The sequence below is a fragment of the Cynoglossus semilaevis genome, unplaced genomic scaffold (assembly GCF_000523025.1).
Source record: "Cynoglossus semilaevis isolate Cse_v1.0 unplaced genomic scaffold, Cse_v1.0 scaffold2216, whole genome shotgun sequence".
Classification (NCBI taxonomy): domain Eukaryota; kingdom Metazoa; phylum Chordata; class Actinopteri; order Pleuronectiformes; family Cynoglossidae; genus Cynoglossus; species Cynoglossus semilaevis.
The window spans coordinates 1,762-9,639 of record NW_007585160.1 but is presented as its reverse complement, the minus strand read 5'-3'; the positions used below and the strand labels follow the sequence as shown (position 1 = coordinate 9,639).

At 42.0% G+C, this 7,878-nt stretch overlaps 1 long non-coding RNA gene across 1 annotated transcript; it reads left to right on the top strand.

Annotated features, from left to right (window-relative positions):
- The first annotated feature begins 3,356 nt into the window (after positions 1–3,356).
- On the top strand, positions 3,357–6,142 carry LOC112486590 (uncharacterized). The gene is made up of 3 exons (XR_003049098.1): positions 3,357–3,685; positions 4,498–4,585; positions 4,883–6,142. It is a non-coding gene; the product is annotated as an uncharacterized LOC112486590 (long non-coding RNA).
- The last annotated feature ends 1,736 nt before the right edge of the window (positions 6,143–7,878 follow it).

The following is a 7,878-nucleotide window of genomic DNA, read 5'->3' as shown; positions in this document are numbered from 1 at the left end:
TCCAATCTATTTGTAAGAACACCGTGTCCTGCTCAGATCATATTTATAACCAACAAAATAAATCACCAGTTTTTTTTTCTAAAGGCCAGAAAGCTTTTCTCGTTTTCTCATCAATGGTCTTGGCCTGAATTAAGCCAGCCACTAGGGTACACGAAGCCGTGTTTATAGTGCCGGTCCCAAGCCCGGATAAATGGTGAGGGTTGCGTCAGGAAGGGCATCCGGCGTAAAACGTTTAGCTAAATCAAATATGCAGATCAATAAAACGATTTCTATACCGGATCGGTCGAGGCCCGGGTTAACAACGACCGCCAACAGTGCCGTTGACCAACAGGGCACTGATGGAAATTGGACTACTGTTGGTCAGAGACAGAGTCAGAGACAGAGAAGAAGAGGAGGGCGTTTGGTTAGGAGAAAAAGAGAAAAGATGAAGAATAGAAGTGTTAGTCTGAAGTTTGGAACTTTGAATGTAGGTACAATGACAGGGAAAAGTAGAGAAATAGCTGATGTGATGGAGAGAAGAAGAGTAGATATTTTGTGTGTGCAGGAGACCAGGTGGAAGGGCAGTAAGGCTAGAAACATTGGAGGAGGCTACAAACTGTTTTATCATGGTTCAGATGGGAAGAGAAATGGAGTAGGGGTGATCCTAAAGGAAGAATATGTAAGAAATGTGGTAGAGGTGAAAAGAGAGTCAGACAGGTTGATGTGTGTGAAGGTAGAAGTAGAAGGAGAGATGATTAATGTTGTTAGTGGTTATGCCCCACAGGTGGGCTGTGAGTTGGAAGAAAAGGAGAAGTTCTGGAAGGAGCTAGATTGGATGGTAGAGAGTATCCCCAGGAGAGAGAGAGTGGTGATTGGAGCAGACCTAAATGGTCATGTAGGGGAAGGGAACAGAGGAGATGAGGAAGTGATAGGCAGGTTTGGTGTTAGGGAGAGAAACGTAGAAGGACAGGCAGTGGTAGATTTTGCAAAGAGAATGGAAATGGCTGTGGTAAACACATATTTCCAAAAGAAAGAGGAACATAGGGTGACTTACAAGAGTGGAGGCAGGTCCACACAGATAGATTATATTCTATGTAGAAGATGTAATCTGAGGGAGATTAGAGACTGTAAGGTGGTGGCAGGTGAGAGTGTAGCCAAACAACATCGGATGGTAGTGTGTAAAATGACGATGGAGGTGACAAAAAGGAAGAGAGTGAAGACAGAGCAGAAGATCAAGTGGTGGAAACTAAGGAAAGAGACATGTTGTGAAGACTTCAGGAAGGAAGTAAGGGCAGTTCTGGGTAGTGTTGAGATATTCCCAGATGATTGGGAGACTACAGCTGCAGTGATGAGGGAGACAGGTAGGAAGGTGCTAGGTATGTCCTCTGGGCAGAGAAAGGAGGACAAAGAGACCTGGTGGTGGAATGAGGAGATCCAGGAGAGTGTGCAGAGAAAGAGATTAGCGAAGAAGAGATGGGACAGTGACAGAACAGAAGAGAACAGACTGGAGTACAAAGAGAGGACAAGGGAGGTGAAGAGGGAAGTGGCCAAGGCCAAACAAAAGGCATATGAGGAGTTGTATGAGAGTTTGGAAACAAAGGAAGGAGAAAAGGAGTTGTATAGATTGGCGAGACAGAGAAATCAAGCTGGGAAGGATGTGCAGCAGGTGAGGTTGATTAAGGACAGAGAGGGGAATGTGATCACAAGTGAGGAAAGTGTGCTGAGAAGATGGAAGGAATACTTTGAGGAGTTGTTAAATGAGGAAAATGAAAGGGAAAGTAGAAACGAGGAGCCAGAGACTAGTAGGAAGAAGGTAGATCAGGTTAGAAAGGATGAAGTTAGAAAAGCCCTGAAGAGGATGAAGAGTGGAAAGTCAGTTGGTCCTGATGACATACCAGTGGAAGTATGGAAGTGTTTAGGAGAAGTGGCAGTAAATTTCCTGACTGGTTTGTTTAACAGAATTTTAGAGACTGGCAAGATGCCTGATGAGTGGAGAAAAAGTGTTCTGGTGCCAATTCATAAGAAGGGTGATGCACAGAGTTGTAACAACTACAGAGGGATAAAGTTGATGAGCCATACAATGAAGATTTAGGAAAGAGTAGTTGAAGCTAGGTTGAGGCAGGAAGTGGAGATTTGTGAACAACAGTATGGTTTCATGCCTAGGAAGAGTACCACAGATGCAATATTTGCCTTGAGGATGTTGATGGAGAAGTACAGGGAAGGTCAGAAGGAGCTGCATTGTGTATTTGTAGATCTAGAAAAGGCATATGACAAAGTGCCAAGGGAGGAATTGTGGTTTTGTATGAGGAAGTCAGGAGTGGCAGAGAAGTATGTTAGTTTGGTGCAGGACATGTATGAGAATAGTACAACAGTAGTGAGGTGCGCTGTTGGGAGGACAGAAGACTTCAAAGTGGAGGTGGGACTACATCAAGGATCGGCCCTGAGCCCCTTCTTGTTTGCTGTGGTGATGGACAGATTGACAGATGAGGTCAGACAGGAGTCCCCATGGACTATGATGTTTGCAGATGACATTGTGATCTGTAGTGAGAGTAGGCAGCAGCTAGAAGAGAACCTAGAGAGGTGGAGGTTTGCACTAGAAAGAAGAGGAATGAAGGTCAGTCGCAGCAAGACAGAGTACATGTGTGTAAACGAAAGGCAGAACAGTGAAATAGTGAGGCTACAAGGAGCAGAGGTGGTGAAGGTGCAGGAGTTTAGGTACTTAGGATCAACTGTTCAGAGCAGCGGAGACTGTGGAAGAGAGGTGAAGAATAGAGTACAGGCAGGATGGAACAGCTGGAGAAAAGTGTCAGGAGTGATCTGTGACAGAAGAGTGTCAGCTAAGGTGAAGGGAAAGGTTTACAGGACAGTGGTGAGACCAGCCATGATGTATGGTTTAGAGACAGTAGCAATAGGCAGAAGACAGGAGGAGGAGCTGGAGGTGGCAGAGTTAAAGATGCTAAGATTCTCTTTAGGAGTGACAAGAATGGACAGGGTCAGGAATGAGGTCATTAGAGGGACAACACAGACAGGAAGGTTTGGAGAAAAAGCTAGAGAAGCCAGATTGAGATGGTTTGGACATGTGCAGAGGAGGGACAGTGGATACATTGGTAGAAGAATGTTAGAGATGGAGCTACCAGGTAGGAGAAAGAGAGGAAGGCCAAAGAGGAGATATATGGATGCAGTGAGGGAGGACATGCAGATAGTTGGAGTCAGAGTAGAAGATACAGAGAACAGGGAGAGATGGAAATCAATGATTTGCTGTGGCAACCCCTGAAAAAAAAAGGGACAAAGCCGAAAGAAAAAGAAGAAGATTGTTGGATCTGTTTTGTTTGACGTTTTTGTTATAAAAACGAATTCACCATCTACCGGCTGTTTCCATTCCTTGCCTGAAGACAACTTGCACAGCAAGAATCTTTCACCCTGAAAAACAGACAAGCTGAAAGTAAAAAAGTAGTAGGTCCTATCCACAACTTAGTTACAGAGTTTTCCCAAATGTTTTAACACAGTTTGTTATGGATTATGAATAATATCTAAAACGATCAAAGCACCAATGTGCACCACTTTGCCATAGGCACCGACAGAAACATCCGGAAGTGTATCATCGTTCAGATCTGCGTAGCAATCACGAGACCTTCCGAAATACTGCACCTGAGGATCCAGTTTAGAGCCAAGGATTCGCTAACACATACAGTTCCTCCCCTTACCTGTGAGTACTGTTTGTTTAAAGTTTTCTTCTCTCCATTGTAGATGTAAATGACACCTCTCTGTTTGTCCTCCAGTGGTGCACCAACCACAACGTCACTGTAGCCATCATGATTCACAGCAGAGATAGCCATCCCGAAATGTAGAGGTGGACCAATGAGGAGACCCTGCTCATTCAGTATACCCTAGAAATTGTATGACAAAGCTAGGTTTAAAGAAGTCCATCCATCCATCCATCCATTTTCATCCCCAAATCCGTTACCGGGTCGCGGGGGCAGCAGTCGCCACCCAAATCACACACACACCGTACCAACCCCCCTGAACCTTCCTGCGGGTGGTGAGTCCACTGGAAGGTACCAACCGCCCTAACCAGGATTCGATCTTGCCCAGGAGGTGTACCCTAAGGTTCCAGACCAATGACAGAGACATTGCCTCTGGGCCAAAGCGCCACGGTTTGAAGAAATACATGTCGTAAATAACATCTGATATCTGGATCCCTTCATTTTCCCCTTAAACTTTTAAACTTTCACATTTGTACCTTAGTGACAGAGAAAACGTAGACCCTGCCTTCTTCTCTCTTCTGCTCGCTCATGAACATCGGTGCACTGACCAGAAGAAGGTCCGTGACCCCGTCATTGTCCACGTCCAGGGAGCACAGGATGCTACCAAAATATGAGCCAATCTACGACACAGTACATTTGCCAAATATTTATTGCTGATAATAAAATTTGATTATTTGGTTACAGATCACATTTATACAACATTGCTTATTGGTTTATTTTTAATGCTAATATCTGACCTACTTCCCCCTTTCAGAATCTATCACGGCAGTTTTCTTCTGAGCGTTGAGGGTGTAGACGATAATTTGTCCAGAGTGGTGGGAATGCGGTGCACCAGCCACAAGGTAAACCATAGAGCCATCAGTCAGAGTAGTGACGGAGTAACCTGGAGGTGTCGACAAGGAGACACACACGTTGTCATCTGGACTCTACAACAATTTTTTAACAAAGCTAAATAACAGTTAAATACAATTGAAGAAAAAAAATATTACAACTTTTTAAACTAGCTTTTTAGAACTACAAGGCTAACATGATAGCTTTATTAATGAAGCTTTATTCGATATTAACATGTAAATATTTAAAATAACATAACAAGAATGTAGAGGCAGACCTAGTAATGAGCTGTCGTTTTTGTCCTGTAGTGTCCCTCAAACGCTGAGAAAGGAAGTTCTTCAGACTGTAACTCTTTCTGATGGATCACAGTCCCCTTCCAGGCATTTGCTCCCACTGCTCCCAGTATCATCACATCCTGAAAGAACACAATTATTCTAGTAAAATATGTCAGACTGTTCATTAACATATGTTTTTCATAGTTGCACCACCCTTATGTACTTTTCTGCCACTCCTGAGTAGCATCACGTTAACTTTGTATTCCTCTGTCAAGAAAGGTTGAGCTCAGTATCCAGAGGTCACAAACCGAGTGTATCATAGCAGGCAAAAAGAAATCATACTAGTTCCGTATTTAGTAGTAGTAAATGTGTTACAAAAACATGTTGAGGCATGTCTCTAATCCAGGGAGTTTACAGGAGATCTGGGGAAGTACTCAGTGCTTTATATGAACCAATGAAACATAAATGCGTGTGTGATTTCTTTGAAATAAAATAATTTATATTTATTATAATTTTTACATATATCTGCATGTAACGCAATATAGGGAATGTGTCTGAATAAGACTAAAAGATTGATCCTCTGACTTGAAATGTTTACTATGGTAAGAAGTCAGAAGAAGAGCTTAAAGCTGAAATCAACAAATGAAGAAATGTTGTGATTAACATTATGATTCTCAAATGTGTGTAATAAATAAAAAGAAGAAGTGCTGTGCTATAATGTCAGTTATAGGAACAACTGAAAAAAGAGAAGTGTATAAACTGTCAAAAAGATAGGGACAGTTACAGGAAAGATGTCCAGGTCATGACACACTCTGGCTGGTGTGCACAGGTGTCCCATAACAACAGGAACAGACATCTTGAAGACCTAAAAAGGAGTGAATGATTTTTCACATACAAGAAGAGTCTACAACGGTGGCTCGGGTTGAGTGTCGATACACAGCTGAAAACTACAAACACTGCCTGGATTTGAAGTTTGAAAGCATTCCTGAGAACGTTGCTTTCCATCTCACATGCTACCGGAGGTTTATTGACAAGAGTGCAATTGCAAAAGTGAAAAGGCGTCTCGAGTGTGTGAGTGAGAGAGAGGAGAGGATACGGAAGACGGCTCAAGAAGTGAGGCCATCCCATCAACATCGAGCAGGACGACTCCGAGTCCGACAAAGAAACTGACCCAGGTCAGGCCGTTACTATTAATTTTCTTATGCTGTTTTGTACTGTTTTATATTTGTTTTAATAAATAATGTTTTTTTATGGTTGATCAGTGTTGAATTTAGTTAGGAACGAATAAATGAATGATTGAATAAACAAATGGTCCTTGTCATTGATTACTTCCTTTTATTGATCAAAATGACTTAACAGAAAGTTCACCTTATCGTCTATTTGCCTTATTGTTCTTCGTGTATAAAGCACTGTTTAGAATCCATTTGGCCCACTTTAGAAGACTTTTGGGAGAATTCCTCTATCGGTAACGTTAAGTAGAACCTCGGAGGAAGCCGTGTTGCCGGAAGTGTTGACATCAATCAGCTACTCGATTGGTCTAGCACATACAGTAAGTGTCAAACTCAAGGCCCGGGGGCCAAATGTGGCCCGCCAAGCCGTTATGTGTGGCTCGTGGGTGCTTAAAAAGCATTCCATGCAGCAGAGTTTCTTAACCCTTCCCTCATATTCTGTATACACCCCATGTCCTCCGGGTCAAAATGACCCATCTTCACTAAACCTTCAATATAAGTGGCTTAATTGAATTCTAAACATCAAATCTTATTTTGCTTGAAGAAACAACTTGTCATTCACCACAAATTGTGTGAATACCTGAGTTTTCCATCTTCACCTGGCAGAAAGACTGCATTTATTTAAGACACCACTCATTGCTATGACACTGTCAATTGTATTATTGTTTACTGTATGTGTTAAGCAATATTTGTATAGTATTTCTATAGCTTAAGAAAGAATAGAAATGTGCAAAAAGGAGTTTTGAATGCTAAGATTAGCAGCCTTAAGTAGGCATGCAGGTCAGTCTCATCCATCCTTTTCCAGCTCTTGCCATATTTGCAAAAACTCTCCAGATTTGTCATCTCCAGGATTAATTTTTCTATTGCTGGAGTGATGAACTGGTAGAGTGTTGAGACACTGCATATCTTGTGGGTCCTGGGGTCATCTGCATGACATTTTGTTTTGCCGCCCTGCCATGTTTGTCATATGCTGCCGAGGACCATGTTATTTTGCCGTTGTTTGAAAAGCTTCAGGGATTTCTTCTTCTTCTGAAGATGATTCATCATGCTCTGGGTTGTATTCCTCCCCATCTTCTTCTTCTGATACATCATCAACTCTTCTGAATCAGAGTTGTCTTGTTGGACATCTGATAAATCAGCTCTAGAGCCTGTTCAATATTATAACGTGCACTCACGGCTTCAGTACAGAGAGAATTCGGGGTACTGTCATCTGCCGCACCTTTATATCCTCTGGGAGTCCACACAGACAAAGGGGCAATATTGTTACATTTGGGTCAGATCGGCTCACAGGCAGTGCAGGCCGCGAGAAGACCACCTGTCTTGTCTTGTTTTCATCTGCTAATCATTGATCTCAGACAGAACTAAAACACTCTCACATTCTGTGGTGTGTAACTAACTCTGTGACTGTGATTTCAACTCAATTTGACTATCGAAGACAATAGTTGTACCTTTTTTTGTTTAGCTTACGTGGAAATATAAATAAAGGCAACAATTCACTTTTTCTAATGTTGGGGTCTATAAAAAGTCATCAAATTTCAAAGTTGAAAAAATATTTAGGGGATTTTTATTTGGTTTTTAACACAGTAGTCACAGTCATTTTGACCCGAGGACAACAGGAGGGTTAACCTAAGAAATTTAAAGTTTTTATAATCAATCAAATAATAATCAATTGCAGAAACATGTATTAGTCTGTTATGGAGTAGTTACAGTGCCGTGAAAAAGTATTTGCTCCCTTCCTGATTTCTGTGTTCTTTGCATATTTATCACACACAAAGGTTTCAGATCATCAAACCAATTTTA